We start from the raw sequence: 16,730 nt of genomic DNA, 5'->3' as shown, positions 1-16,730 counted from the left end.
TCCTGCCAACTACGCCAGTTTGCGGGGAGTTAGCTACGCTCCCCGCAAAGAGGTCCTTTTTTTTTTTTTTTTTTTTTTTGTTTATAAAGTGAAAGTTTATGAAAATAGATAAAGGAGGGTATCCGGATGGAAATATTTTCCCCGCATCAAATATTTCCCCAACTGAAACTCCACACAGGTATTATATAGGGTACATACAGGCTCCGGTTGCCAAGGGCAACGGGATTTTGATACTAACAGGCAGTTTGCTTTAGGGTCAAAGTCTCCTAAAAGTCTACTACAGATCCTTTAACTAACTCTAACTAGGGGAACAATGGGTTATAAAATCTTCTTGGGGCAAACTTCTAAGTTTTATGATAAGGCTATTACTTTAGCAACAAACAGAGACATCTTGGCTCTGGTGATTGTGTTCTTGGAGACAGAGATGATCCCAGAAGTCAACATGGGCTGTGCTTTGTGTTAATTCCTTGAACCGCATGGTTCCATCTGGGCCCGGCTTGGGCATTAGCATATCTATCTGATTAGCTCTCATCTCCGGGGGTCCACCTGTCAGCAGCACCAGCAACCTTTGGTCCTAAGGGAGGCCTGCCTTGTCTTTCAAAACAGGTGAGAACCAAAGGCCCAGTTTACAGCTGTCTCCTTGAGATGCAGCTTCTACTGACCAGCAAGACGCCCTCCTTAGACGAGGCAGCTTTTGAACTAACACATTTATCTTTTCCTTAAGGCAAAGCCTTATTTGACTTCTGAAATCAAATCTTGTCTCCAGAAATACAGGGGGCATTTCTACAACTCAGTATTCTTAGGCTCAACACCTGAACAGCCATCCTGACCGACCCCACAAAAAAAAAAAGTACCCTCCAGCTACTAATTATAATGCCAATTTGCAAAATTTCCCTGCATTTTTAAACAATGGAGAAATGATGGTGGGATGATACTTAGAAGAATGGCTTCTTCTCAGTCTCCACTGACAAAAATAGGCAACACCAAGTCAGCTACGCCTCAGCATAGTTATGTCCATAGCAGCCATATTTGGTTTCAGTAGGCACATACACACGTTATCACAATTATGGTGAAACGCTGAAAACCTGCAAAGGATTTTCAACATACTGGTTAATTGAAAAGTTCTGAGGCATACTTCTTGGAACAAGCCAGTTTCCTGTGCCCACGCATAGAGAAGTATATAGAACCATGGTGGATTCCCAGCTCATGAAGCAAAGGATTCTTAAAGGAACGGGATTACCATGCGGATCCTGTTTAATTCTCTGAAACAGAATCCGCAGTTTTCACCTTCCATACTAATACCCACTTCTCCTCTCTGGGGATAATGAAAACAAACCAGCGAACTGACAGAGGGCCTGACCAACACATCCACACCGACCCCACAGGAAAAAAAAAAAAAAACACCGTACCCTCCAGCTACTAATTATAATGCTAACTTACAAAATTTCCCTGCATTTTAAAACAATGGAAAAATGGTGGTGGGATGATACTTAGAAGAATGGCTTCTTGTCAGTCTCCACTAACAAAAATAGGCAACACCAAGACAGCTACTCCTCAGCATAGTTATGTCCGTCGCAGCCTTCTTGGGTTTCAGGAGGCACAAACAAACGTTATCACAATTATGGTGAAACGCTGAACACCTGCAAATAATTTTCAACGTAGTGGTTAATTGAAAAGCTCTGCGGCATAGTTCTTGGAACAAGCCAGTTACCTGTTCCCACGCAAAGAGGAGTATATAGAACCATGGTGGATTTCCAGCTGATGAAGTAAAGGATTATTAAAGGAACGGGATGACCATGCGGATCCTGTTTAATTCTCTGAAACAGAATCCGCCCTTTTCACCTGCCAAACACATGCCCACTTCTCCTCTCTGGGGATAATAAAAACTAACCAGCGAACTGACAGAGGGCCTGACCCCCCCCATCCACATCGACCACACACACAAAAAAAACCGTACCCTCCAGCTACTAACTATAATGCTAAGTTCCAAAATTTCCCTTCCTTTTTAACCAAGGGAAAAATGATGGCGGCATGATACTTAGAAGAATGGCTTCTTGTCATTCTCCGCTAACAAAAATCGGCAAAACCAAGTCAGCTACGCCTCGGCATAGTTATGTCTGTGGCAGCCTTCTTGGGTTTCAAGGCACATACAAACCTTGTCGCAATTATGATGAAACGCTGAACACCTGCAAATAATTTTCAATGTACTTTTTATTTGAAAACCTCTGTGGCATACTTCTTGGAACAAGCCAGTCACCTGTGCCCACCCATACGGGTGTATATAGAACCATGGTGGTTTCCCAGCTGATGAAGCAAAGGATTCTTTAAGGAAGCGGATGACCATGCGGATCCTGTTTAATTCTTTGAAACAGAATCCGCACTTTTCACCTGCCAACAACATGCCCACTTCTCCTCTCTGGGGATAATAAAAACAAACCAGCGAACATCTAGAGGGCCTTGCACCCCCATCCACACCGACACCACAAAAAAAAAAAAAGTACCCTCCAGCTACTAATTATAATGCTAACTTGCACAATTTCCCTGCATTTTTAAACAATGGAAAAATCATGGTGGGATTATACTTAAAAGAATGGCTTCTTGTCAGTCTCCACTGACAAAAATAGGAAACACCAAGTGAGCTACGCCTCATCATAGTTATGTCCGTGGCAGCCATCTTGGGTTTCAGCAGGCACATACAAACCTTATCACAATTATGGTGAAACGCTGAAAACCTGCAAATAATTTTCAACGTAGTGGTTAATTGAAAAGCTCTGCAGCATACTTCTTGGAACAAGCCAGGCACCTGTGCCCACGCATAGAGGAGTATATAGAACCATGGTGGATTCCCAGCTGATGAAGCAAAGGATTGTTTTTTTTTTTTTTTTTTTTTTTTTTTTGTTGAGACAGAGTCTCAATTTGTTGCCCAGGCTAGAGTGAGTGCCGTGGCGTCAGCTTAGTTCACAGCAACCTCAGACTCCTCGGCTTAAACGATCCTACTGCCTCAGCCTCCCGAGTAGCTGGGACTACAGGCATGCGCCACTATGCCCGGCTAATTTTTTCTATATAGATTTATAGTTGTCCATATAATGTCTTTCTATTTTTAGTAGAGACGGGGTCTCGCTCTTGCTCAGGCTGGTCTCGAACTCCTGACCTCGAGCGATCCACCTGCCTCGGCCTCCCAGAGTGCTAGGATTACAGGCGTGAGCCACCGCGCCCTTCCAGGATTCTTAAAGGAACGGGATGACCATGCGAATGCTGTTTAATTCTCTGAAAGAGTATCCGCACTTTTCAGCTGCCATCAAATGCCGACTTCCCCTCTCTGGGGATAATAAAAACAAACCAGCAAATTTATAGAGGGCCTGACCCCCCCATCGACACCGACCTGACGAAAAAAAAAAAAAAACGTACCCTCCAGCTACTAATTATAAAGCTAACTTGCAAAATTTCCCTGCATTTTTTAACAATGGAAAAATGACGGTGGGCTTATACTTAGAATGGCTTCTTGTTAGTCTCCCCTGACAAAAATAGGCAACACCAAGTCGGCTACACCTCAGCATAGTTATGTCCTTGGCAGCCATCTTGGGTTTCAGGAGGCACATACAAACGTTATTACAATTAGGGTGAAATGCTGAAAACCTGCAAATAATTTTCAACGTACTGGTTAATTGAAAAGCTCTGCGGCATACTTCTTGGAACAAGCCAGTTACCTGTGCCAACGCATAGAGGAGTATATAGAACCATGGTGGATTCCCAGCTGATGAAGCAAAGGATTCTTAAAGGAATGGGATGACCATGTGGATCCTGTTTAATTCTCTGAAATAGAATCCACACTTTTCACCTGCCAAACACATGCCCACTTGTCCTCTCTGGGGATAATAAAAGAAAACCAGCGAACTCACAGAGGGCCTGAAACGCCCATCCACTCCTACCCCACAAAAAAAGAAAAAAAAATACGTACCCAACATCTAATTATAATACTAACTTGCAAAATTTCCCTCCATTTTTACGCAATGGAAAAATGATGGTGGGATGATACTTAGAAGAATGTCTTCTTGTCTGTCTCCACTAACAAAAATAGGCATCAACAAGTCAGCTATGCCTCAGCATATTTATATCCGTGGCAGCCATCTTGGGTTTAAGGAGGCACATTCAAACGTTATCACAATTACGGTTAAACATGCTAAAAACCTGACAATTCTAAAAGTACTGGTTAATTCAAAAGCTCTGTCGCATACTTCTTGGAACAAGCCAGTTACCTGTGCCCATGCAAAGAGAGGTCTAGAGAACCATGGTGGATTCCCAGGTGATGAATCAAAGGATTCTTAAAGGAACAGGCTCAAAAGTGCAGATCCTGTTTCAGTCTAAGTGTGAAACAGGATCCGCACATTTTGCCTGCAACACACATTCGCCCTTCTCATCTCTAGGGATAACAAAAACAGCCCATCGGATTTACAGATGCCCTGCCCCCGGCCCCCACCACCCCACACAAAATAGTCTGCTCCAGCGACTCGTCCTTATGCTCTCTGGTGAAAGGTCATAAGCCTTTTAAAAAACTGGAGATAGGATGGTAGAATTATACCTAAAAGACTGGCTTATTGCCAGATTCCCATACCAAGTATTGGCAACAGCAAGTGACGTAGGCCTCAGCATAGGTTTGTCCATGGCAGCCATCTTGGGTTTAAGGAGACACAGATGAACCTTATAACAATTATAATAAAAGGTGCTGCGAAAGCTGTTAAATAATTCTCATGGTAGTGGTTATTTCAAAAGCTCTGCGGCATACTTCTTTGAACTAGCCAGTTAACTGGGCCCACGCATAGTGCGGTGTAGAGAACTATGGTGGATTCCCAGCTGATGAAGCAAAGGATTCTTAAAGGAACAGGATGAACATGCGGATCCTGTTTCATACTCTGAAACAGGATCTGCACTTTTCACCTGCCAAACACATGCCCACTTCTCCTCTCTGGGGATAATAAAAAGAAACCACAGAACTGGCGGAGGGCTTGCCGCACCAGCCCCCAGACCCCACATAAAAACTTCCCGTCCAGCGACTCCTTGTTATTCTAACTGCCAAAAGGTGCTCTGACTTTTAAAATAGTGGAGAAGGATGGTGAAATGATACTTAAAAGAATGTATTCTTTCCAGTCTCCAGTACCAAGGATCGGCCACACAAAGTGAGCTCGGCCTCAGCATAGTTTTGTCCATGGCAGCCATCTCGAGACGAACCTTATGACAATTATGATGAAAGGTGCTGCAAAACCTGGCAAATAATTCTCAACGTAGTGGTTTTTTCAAAAGCTCTGTGGAATACTTCTTGGAACCCGGCAGTTTTCTGGGCCCACGCATAGAGGGGTCTAGAGAACCATGATGGATTCCCAGGTGATGAATCAAAGGATTCTTAAAGGAACAGGCTGAAAAGTGCGGATCCTGTTTCAGTCTGAGACTGAAACACTATATGCACTTTTTGCCTGCAACACACATGCCCACTTCTCCTCTCTAGGGATAATAAAAACAATCAATCGGATTGACAGATGTCCTCCCCCGCCCCCCAACACTGTACACAAAAAGGTCCCCTCCAGCGACTCATCCTTATGCTATCTGGCGAAAGGTCCTCTGCGTTTTAAAATAATGAAGATAGGATGGTGGAATTATACTTAAAATACTGGCCTTTTGCCAGACTCCCATACCAATTATTGGCAACAGGAAGTGACCTAGGTGTCAGCATAGGTTTGTCCGTGGCTGCCATCTAGGGTTTTAGGAAGCACAGATGAACCTTATCAAAATTATGGTAAAAGTGCTGGAAAAGCTGGCAAATAATTTCCATAGTAGTGGTTATTTCAAAAGCTCTGAGGAAAACTTCTTGGAACCAGGCAGTTTTCTGTGTGCACTAAAAGAGGGGTCTAGAGAACCATGGTGGATTCCCAGCTGATGAAGCAAAGGATTCTTAATGGAACGGGGTGAAAAGTGCAGATCCTGTGTCTGTCTAAGACTGAAACAGGACGCACACTTTTCACCTGCCACACACATGCCCACTTTTCCTCTCTGGGGATAATAAAAACAAACCAGCGAACTGACAAAGGGCCTGCCCCCCTTCCACCCACGCAGATCCCCCCCCAAAAAATTCCCCTCCAGCTACTAATTATTATGCTAACTTGCAAAATTTCCCTGCATTTTTAAACAATGGAGAAAGGACGGTGGAGTGATACTTAGAAGAATGGCTTCTTGTCAGTCTCCACTAACAAAAATAGGCAACACCAAGTCAGCTACGCCTCAGCATAGTTATGCCCGTGGCAGCCATGTTGGGTTTAAGGAGGCACATACAAACTTTATCATAATTATGGTGAAACGTGCTGAAAACCCGGCAAATAATTCTCAACGTACTGTTTAATTCAAAAGCTCTGTGGCATACTTCTTGGAAGAAGCCAGTTACCTGGGCCCACGCATAGAGGGGTCTAGAGAACCATGGTGGATTCCAAGGTGATGAATCTAAGGATTCTTAAAGGAACAGGCTGAAAAGTGCAGATCCTGACTGAAACAGGATTCTGACTTTTTGCCTGCAACACACATGCCCACTTCTCCTCTCTAGGGATAACAAAAACAACCCATCGGATTGACAGATGGCCTGCCCCCGCCCCCCACCACCCCACACAAAATCGTGCCCTCCAGCAACTGATCCTTATGCTATCTGGCAATACGTCCTCTGCCTTTTAAAATAATGGAGATAGAATGGTGGAATTATACCTAAAAGACTGGCTTATTGCCAGACTCCCATACCAAGTATTTGCAACAGCAAGTCACCTAGGCCTCAGCACACGTTTGTCCCTGGCAGCCATCTTGGGTTTAAGGAGGCACAGATGAACCTTATCACAATTATGGTGAAAGGTGCTGCAAAAGCGGTCAAGTAATTCTCATGGTAGTGGTTACTTGAAAAGCTCTGCGGCATAATTCTTTGAACTAGCCAGTTAACTGGGCCCACGCATAGAGCAGTCTAGAGGCCCATGGTGGATTCCCAGCTGATGAAGCAAGGGATTCTTAATGGAACGGGGTGAAAAGTGCGGTTTCTGTTTCAGTCTAAGACAGAAACGGGATCCGAACTTTTCACCTGCCACACACATGCCCACTTCTCCGGTCTGGGGAAAATAAAAACAATCCAGCGAACTGACAGAGGGCCTGCGCCCCCCACCCACACCGACCCCACAAATAAAAATGTCCCCTCCAGCTACTAATTATTATGCTAACTTGCAAAGGTTTCCGTGCATTTTAAAATAATGGGGAAAGTATGGTGGAATGATACTTAAAAGAATGGCCTCCTTCCAGCCTCCAGTAACAAGTGTCGTGAAATCCAAGTGACCTAGGCCTCAGCATAGTTTTCTCCGTGGCAGCCATCTTGTGTTTAAGGAGGCACAGGCGATCCTTATCACAATTATGGTGATATGTGCTGCAGAAACTGGCAAATAATTCTACACGTAGTGTTTATCTCAAAAGCTGTGCAGCATACATCTTGGTACAGGCCAGTTCATGGGCCCATGCATGGAGGGTTCTAAGGAACCATGGTGGATTCCCAGCTGATGAATCAAAGGATTTTTAATGGAACCAGCTGAAAAGTGCGGATACTGTTTCAGTCTAACTGAAACAGGATCCGCACATTTCACCTGCCACAAATATATCCACTTCCCTGTCTGGGCATAATAAACACAAACAACCAGACTGACAGAGGGACTGTCCCCCAAACCACCCCGATCCCACCCAAAAACATCCCCTCCGTTGACTCATCCTTATGCTAACTGCCGAAAGTTGCTCACCTTTTAATATAAGGGAGAAAGGATGGTGCAATGATAATTAAAAGACTGGATTCTTGTCAGACTCCCGTACCAAGTATTGGCAACACCAAGCGAGAGAACCCTCAGTATAGGTTTGTCCATGGAAGCCATCTAGGGTTTAAGGAAGCACAAATGAACCTTATCTAAATTATGGTAAAAGTGCTGGAAAAGCTGGCAAATAATTTCCATGGTAGTGGTTATTTCAAATGCTCTGTGGCATACTTCTTTGAACTAGCCTGTTAAGTGGGCCCACACATAGTGGGGTGTAGAGAACTATGGTGGATTCCCAGCTGATGAAGCAAAGGATTCTTAAAGGAACAGGATGAAAAGTGCCGATCCTGTATCAGTCTAAGACTGAAACAGGATCCACACTTTTCACTTGCCACACACATGTCCACTTCTCCTCTCCGGGGATAATAAAAACAAACCACTGGACTGACAGAGGGCCTGGCTCTGCCTCTCCCACCCCACACAAAAACGTTTCCTCCAGCGACTCATCCTTAAGCTAAATGGCAATAGGGGCTCTGCCTTTTAAAATAGTTGTGAAAGGAAGGTGGAATGATACTTAAAGGAATGGCTTCTTGCCACGGACCAGTACCAATTATCGGCAACTCCAAGGGAGATTGGCCTAACCGTAGTTTTTTCTGTGGAAGCCAGCTTGGGTTTCAGGATGCACTGCCTAACCTTTTCACAATCATTGTGAAAGTTGCTGCAAAAACTGGCAAATAATACTCAATGTAGTGGTTATTTCCAAAGCTCTGCGGCATACTTCTTGGAACTAGCCAGTTACCTGGGCCCATGCTCAGGGAGGTCTAGAGAACCATGGTGGATTCCCAACTGATGAATTAAAGGATTCCAAAAGGAACAGGCTCAAAAGCGGAGATACTGTTTCAGACTGAAACAGGATCCAAAGTTTTCACCTGCCACATACATGCCCGCTTCTCCTCTCTGGGAATAATAAAAACAAACCACCGGACTGACAGAGGGCCTGCCCTCCCACACACACCCAACCCCACACAAAAAGCCGCTCCAGTGACTCATCTTTATGCTAACTGGCTAAAGGTGCACTGCCTTTTAAAATAATGGAGAAAAGACGGTGGAATTGTACTTAAAAAAAAATGGCTTCTTGCCAGGCTCCAGTAAAATGTATCGGTACACCAAGGGAGCTAGGCCTCAGCATAGTTTTGTCCGTGGCAGCCTGCTTGGGTTTAAGGAGGCACAGATGAACCTTATCACAATTATGGTCAAAGGTGCTGCAAAAACTGGCAAACAATTCTCAACGTAGTGGTTATTTCAAAAGCTCTACGGCATACATCTTGGAACTAGCCAGTTACCTGGGCCCACACATAGAGGGGTCTCGACAGCCATGGTGGATTCCCAGCTGATGAATCAAAGGATTCATAAAGGAACTGGCTGAAAAGTGTGGATCCTGTTTCAGTCTAAGACTGAAACAGGATCCGTACTTTTCACCTGCCACACACATGCCCACCTCTCCTCTTTGGGCATAATAAAGACAAACCACCAGACAGACAGAGAGCCTTCCCCTCAACGCACCACCCGACCCCACTCAAAAACGTCCCCTCCAGCAACTCATTCTTATGATAACTGGAAAAAGGTGTTCTGCCTTTTAAAATCATGGAGAAAGGATGGTGGAATGACTCTTACTAGCATGGCTTCTTGCCAGGCTCCAGTACCAACTATCGGCAACACCAAGTGAACTAGGCCTCAGCATAGTTTTGTCCGCCCCAGCCATCTTGGGTTGAAGGAGGCACGGACGAACCTTATCACAATTATGGTGAAAGGTGGTGCAAAAACTAGCAAATAATTCTCAACGTAGTGGTTATTTCAAAAGCTCTGTGGCATACTTCTTGGAACTAGCCAGTTACCTGGGCCCACGCATAGAGGTCTTTAAAGAACCATGGTGTATTCCCAGCTGATGAATCAAACGATTCTTTTTTGTTTGTTTGTTTGTTTGTTAGCTCATTATGGGGGTACAAAAGATCAGGCTATATACATTCCCCATGCCTCCCCTTTCCCCCGATTCTGAGCTTGAATTTTGTCCATTCCCTAGTCAGTGCACATCACATTCATCATGTAGGTGTGCACCCCTCCTCTCCCCCACCCCATCCCCCCCAGTTAGAACTTGAAGGGTGTCCATTCCCCAGGCAGTGCACATCACATTCATCAAGTAGGTATACACCCATCCCTTCCACCCGGCCCCAACCTCTGTCCGATACCCAATTGGTGTTGTTCCCAAATGTGCACTCAGGGAAACCAATTTGCTGGTGAGTACATGTGGTGCTTATTTTTCCATTCTTGGGATACTTCACTTAATAGAATGGGATCCAGCTCTCTCCAGGAGAACCAAAGAGATGCCATATCGCCATTATTTCTAATAGCTGAGTAATATTCCATGGTATACATATACCACATTTTGCTAATCCATTCATGAATTGATGGGCATTTGGGTTGTTTCCACATCTTTGTGATTGTGAATTGTGCTGCTATAATCATTCAGGTGCAGGTGTCTTTTTTATAGAATGACTTTTGTTCTTCTGGGTAGATGTCCAATAATGGAATTGCTGGATCGAATGGTAGGTCTACTTGAATCTGTTTAAGGTATCTCCACATTGCTTTCCACAGGGGCTGCACTAGTTTACAGTCCCACCAGCAGTGTATGAATGTACCTATCTCCCCACACCCACACCAACATGTATAGTTTTGGGACTTTTTGATAAAGGCCATTCCCACTGGAGTTAAGTGATATCTCATTGTGGTTTTCATTTGCATTTCCCTGATGATTAGAGATGTTGAACACTTTTTCATATGTTTGTTAGCCATTTTTATATCTTCTTTTGAAAAATTTCTATTTATGTCCTTTGCCCACTTTTTGATAGGGTTGTTTGATTTTTTCTTACTGATTTTCCTGAGTTCTAAATAGATTCTTGTTATCAGTCCTTTATCTGATGTGTAGTATGCGAAAATTTTTTCCCATTCTGTAGGTTGTCCATTTACTCTCGTGACTGTTTCTTTGGCTGTGCAGAAGCTTTTTAATTTGATCAGGTCCCATTTATTTATTTTTGTTGTTGCTGTGATTGCTTTAGGGGTCTTCTTCATAAATTCTTTGCCTAGGCCAATGTCTGTAAGAGTCTTTCCTACATTTTCTTCTAGAATTCTAATAGTTTCTGACCTTAGGTTTAAGTCTGTTAACCACTGTGATTTGATTTTTGTGAGGGGTGAGAGTTATGTGTCCTGTTTTAGTCTTCTACATGTGGATATCCAGTTTTCCCAGCACCATTTATTAAATAAGGAATCTTTTCCCCAGAGTATGTTTTTGTCTGCTTTGTCAAAGATTAGATGGCTATATGAGGATGGTTTTATATTGGGATTTTCTGTTCTGTTCCACTGGTCTGTGTCCCTGCACTTGTGCCAGTACCAGGCTGTTTTAAGAACCACAGCCTTGTAGTATAGTTTGAAGTCTGGCAAATTAATACTTCCCATTTTGTTTTTGTTGTTTAAGATTGCTTTTGCTAAACGGGGTCTTCCCTGGTTCCATACAAAGCGTAAAATTATTTTTTCTATGTCTGTGAAAAAAGATGTTGGTAATTTAATAAGGATTGCATTGAATCTGTAGATAACTTTGGGCAGTATAGACATTTTAACAATGTTGATTCTACCGATCCATGAGCATGGTATGGTTTTCCACCTATTTACATGTTCTGCAATTTCCTTCCTCAGTGTTTCATAGTTCTCCCTATAGAGGTCCTTTACCTCCTTAGTTAAATAAATTCCTAGGTATTTTATTTTCTTTGTTGCTATTTTGAAGGGTATTGAGTCCTTAATTTGGTTTTCCATTTGACTGTTATTGGCATATATGAATGCCTCTGATTTGTGTGTATTGATTTTGTATCCTGAGACTTTACTGAATTCATTGATCAATTCCAGGAGTCTCTTGGTTGAAACCTTGGGGTTTTATAGATATAACATCATATCATCAGCAAAGAGTGAGAGTTTGATCTCTTCTGTCCCTATTTCAACTCCCTTGATTCTGCTCTCTTGCCTGATAGCTCTTGCAAGGACTCCCAATACTATGTAGAAAAGTAATGGGGACAGTGGTAAGCCTTGTCTGGTTCCAGTTTGAAGTGGGAATGCTTTCAGTTTTTCCCCATTCAGTATGATGTTGGCTGAGGGTTTGTCGTATATGGCTTGTATCATTTTTATATAGGCCCCATCTATGCCTATTTTGTTAAGTGTTCTTATCATAAAAGGGTGTTGAATTTTGTCAAATGCTTTCTCTGCATCTATTGAGAGGATCATATGATCTTTATTTTTGCTTCTATTTATGTGATGAATTACATTCCCATATGTCAAACCATCCCTGCATCTCTGGGATGAAGCCCACTTGGTCGTGATGGATTATTTTTTTGATAAGCACTTGGATTCGATTTGTTAGAATTTTATTGAGAATTTTTGCATCTATATTCATAAGAGAAATTGGTCTATAGTTCTCTGTTTTAGTTGCATCCTTTCCTGGATTTGGTATCAGGATTATGTTGGCTTGGTAAAAAGTGTTGGGGAGAATCCCATCCTTCTCTATATTGGAGAATAGTTTATGTACGATGGGCACCAGTTCTTCTTTGTAGGTATGGTAGAATTCAGGTGTGAACCCATCTGGTCCAGGGCTTTTCTTTTTGGGAAGGTTTTTTATTGCTGTTTCAATTTCAGATCTAGATATCGGTCTATTCAGGAATTCTGTTTCTTCCTGGTTGAGCCTGGGAAGGCTGTGTGTTTATAAGAATTTGTCCATTTCCTCCAGGTTTTCTAATTTGTGTGCATAAAGATTTTTGTAGAATTCATAGATGATATCATGAATCTCTGTGGCATCAGTCGTGATTACTCCTTTCGTGTTCCTGATCGAGGTTATAAGAGATTTTTCTTTTCTGCTCTTGGTTAGTTTAGCCAGAAGTGTGTCAATTTTGTTTATTTTTTCAAAGAACCAACTTTTGGTTTTATTAATCTCCGTTATGGTTTGGTTTAATCTCCCTTATGCTCCCTTATGGTCCTTTTCATTTAGTTCTGATTTAATCTTAATAATTTCCTTCTGCTGGGTTTGGGTTTGGTCTCTTCTTTCTTCTCCAGCTCTTTGAGTCTATTCATTAGATTGTCTATTTGTAAGTTTTCTGTCTTTTTGGTATAGGCATTTATGGAAATAAATTTTCCTCTCAGGACTGCTTTAGCTGTGTCCCACAGATTTTGATAAGTTGTATCTCCTTTGTCGTTTAATTCAAAGAATCTTTTGATTTCTGACTTGATTTCTTCATTTATAAAATGATTGTTCAGGAGAAGGTTATTTAGCTTCCATGACTTTGAGTAGAAATGAGGATTTCTGTTAGGGTTCATTGTTACTTTTATTCCACTGTGATCCGAGAAGCTGCATGGTATTATTTCTATATTTTTAAATTTTTTAAGACATTCTTTATGTCCTAAGATATGGTCAATCTTGGAGAATGTCCCATGAGCTGATGAGAAGAACTTATATTCAGTGGTATTTGGGTAGAATGTCCTGTAGATGTCAGTCAGGCCCATTTGTTCTAGCATTCTATTTACGTCCAATATTTCTTTGTTTATTTTTTGTTTGGAGGATCTGTCTTGAACTGTCAGTGGCGTGTTAAAATCTCTGGCTACTAAAGTGTTGTTATCTATCATTTGGTTCAGATCAAGTAGGGTTTGCTTTATGAATCTGGGTGCACCTAGATCGGGTGCATATATGTTAAGTATAGTTATGTCTTCTTGTTGAATTGTACCCTTCACCAGTATATAGTAACCATCTTTGTGTTTCTTTACTTTTGTTGATTTAAAAACTACGTTATCGGAGATTAGAACTGCCACGCCAGCTTTCTTTTGGGTTCCATTTGCTTGGAATATTGATTTCCACCCTTTTATTTTCAGTCTAAATGCATCCTTGCAGGTTAGATGAGTTTCCTGAAGACAGCAGATACTTGGCTTATATCTTTTTTATCCATTGGGCCAGTCCATGTCTCTTGAGTGGGGAATTCAATCCATTCACATTTAATGAGAGAACTGATAAGCGAGACAGATTGCTGTTCCTCATGTTGGGTTGAATTTCATTGATCTGTTTTCTCTCTTGAGCCATTATGATAACTGTGTTTTCATATTTATCTCTTGATTAGTGTTACATTCGAGGGTCCTTCTTGTGCTGGACCACGTGTAACTCTGTTTTGAATACTTCTTGGAAAGCTGCTCTTGTCTTGGTGAATTCTCTGAGTTTTTGTTTATCTGAGAATGTCTTAATTTCACCTTCATATATAAAACTGAGCTTATCTGGGTACAGGATTCTAGGCTGGGCATTATTCTGTTTCAGAAGAGTGAGAATGGGGCTCCAATCTCTTCTTGCTTGTAAGGTTTCAGTTGAGAAATCTGGCGCGATTCGGATGGACTTTCCTTTGTATGTTACTTGTTTCTTTCTCCTTACAGATTGAAGAAGGGCCTCGTTAGTGGATATTTTGGTCAGTCTGATAACTACATGACGTGGTGTCTTCCTATTTGGTATGAATCTCTCAGAGGTTCTTTGAGCTTCTTGAACCTGTGTATCTAGAGATTTGGCAAGGCCTGGGAAATTTTCCTCAATTATATCTTCAGATACTTTATTCAACCCTTGCTTATTGTCTTCTTCACCCTCAGGAATGCCGATAACTCTCACGTTAGGCTTCTTCACATAATCCCACATTTCTTGTAGACTATGATTATTTCTCATGTTTCTTTGTTTTAACTCTGTGACTGCCTTATTTAATTGGAAAGTGTTATCTTCGATCTCTGAGATTCTTTCTTCTGTTTGATCTACCCTGCTCTTGAGACTTTCCACTGTGTTTTGTAGCTCCTTGAATAAATTTTTCATTTCCAGGAGTTCAGTTTGATTTTTCTTCAGTATTTCAATTTCTTTGGTGAATTTTTCTTCCAAGTCCTGGATCTTTTTTGTGGTTTCTTTGTGTTGATTATCCATTTTTTCTTGCATAATGTTCAGCGTATTTATGATCCATGTTTGAAATTCTTCCTGTGACATGTTGCTATTTGGAATCTGCTTTGTGTTAATTGGTGGAGAACTAGTAATCCTCTTTGAGGGCATGGTTTCAGCTTGATTCTTTATACTCCTAGAGTTCCTTCGCTGAGCCCTTCCCATCTGAATGAATCCTTAAGATCCCTTCTTTCAGCTTTAGTCTGGATAGGGGCACACTGTGAGTGCCAGGTAAGCTGCCTCCTCTGTCACTAGGGGGAGCCCTTCACATATTGTTCAGGATTTTGCTAGCTCCGCTGGGGGGGCTGCCCCTCTTCCTCTCCCGAGGTGGCTTCTGTCTCTCTCTGTGAGAAAGACAGTGGATAGGGAGAGTGGAGCGGTGCCCTCATTCGCCCAACGCCCCAGCCACTGCAGTTCCCGCGGGCGATGGTCTGCCCCACCCCAATGTCTGCAAGGTCCACGCTCTACTCTCTCGTGACTGGGGAACCACTCAGTGTTCACACAAAGGTGGAGCTCCTAGTCAGGGTCCGTGGACTAGGGAAGGGAGCCGCCCAGGGAGCCGCCCGGTACCCAGTCGCTCCTCAGCGTTTAGGCTGTGGACCCCGACAATGGCGGCCGCCCGTCTGCAGATCACTGTCACTGGGGTTGAATGCTCAGGGACCGGCAGAGGCCAGAGGAGCCGGGGACCGGGAGAATCCAGCCGCCCACCTATACGAGGCAGTTTGGCATCTGCTAGAGCCGGGACCAAAGCAGCCCCACCGCCCGCGTATAGGAGACAGTTGCTAGGTGTGTCAGCTGCGCACAGCACTCCAGGGTCCAAAATGCCTCCTGCCAATGTCTCCTCTCTGCAGAGCCCCACATCTCCCGTGGCGATTCTGCACCGACTTCAGGCAGATCCTCAATTGAGTGGGTGTGGAGGTCAGAGGGTGAACAAGATGCTTTCCTGTGGGGCTGAACCCACCCCACTCTCTGGTGAGGTGGGTACAGCTGTCCCGTGCTCCCTTCTCTATTGGCCATCCCGCACTCTCCAGATTTTGGTGATTTATTTCCCTAATCACCTCAGTCTTTTCTTGCTCTCTCTCTCTGTCCCACGCTGATTCTCCATGGATTCACACCACCGTTCTTGTGGGGAAGTGAACCTCTAGGGTTGTGGGCAGTGGGAGACCCATGCCTTCCACTCCAGGAGCACGAATCCAGGAGGTCACCACCATTCCACCATCATTGAGAATGAATCAAAGGAGTCTTAAAGGAACGGGCTGAAAAGTGCGGATCCTGTTTCAGTCTAAGTCTGAAACAGGATCCGCACTTTTCACCTGCCACACACATGCCCACTTCTCCTCTCTGGGCATAATAAAAACAAACCACTGGACTGACAGAGGGCTTGCCCCCCCACACACACCACACGACCCCACACAAAAACGTCCCCTCCAGTGACTCATTCTTATGCTAACTGGCAAACGGTGCTATGCCTTTTAAAATAATGGAAAAAGGGCCGGGCGCGGTGGCTCACGCCTGTAATCCTAGCTCTCTGGGAGGCCGAGGTGGGCAGATCGTTTGAGCTCAGGAGTTCGAGACCAGCCTGAGCAAGAGCGAGACCCCATCTCTACTAAAAATAGAAAGAAATTATATGGACAGCTAAAAATATATATAGAAAAAATTAGCCGGGCATGGTGGTGCATGCCTGTAGTCCCAGCTACTCGGGAGGCTGAGACAGGAGGATTGCTTGAGCCCAGGAGTTTGAGGTTGCTGTGAGCTAGGCTGACGCCACGGCACTCACTCTAGCCTGGGCAACAGAGTGAGACTCTGTCTCAAAAAAAAAAAAATAAAATAAAATAAAATAAAATAATGGAAAAAGGATGGTGGAATGATACTCGAAA

Source organism: Eulemur rufifrons, unplaced genomic scaffold (assembly GCF_041146395.1).
Source record: "Eulemur rufifrons isolate Redbay unplaced genomic scaffold, OSU_ERuf_1 scaffold_31, whole genome shotgun sequence".
In the NCBI taxonomy this organism is placed as follows: Eukaryota; Metazoa; Chordata; class Mammalia; order Primates; family Lemuridae; genus Eulemur; species Eulemur rufifrons.
Note: the sequence above shows the minus strand (reverse complement) of the source record.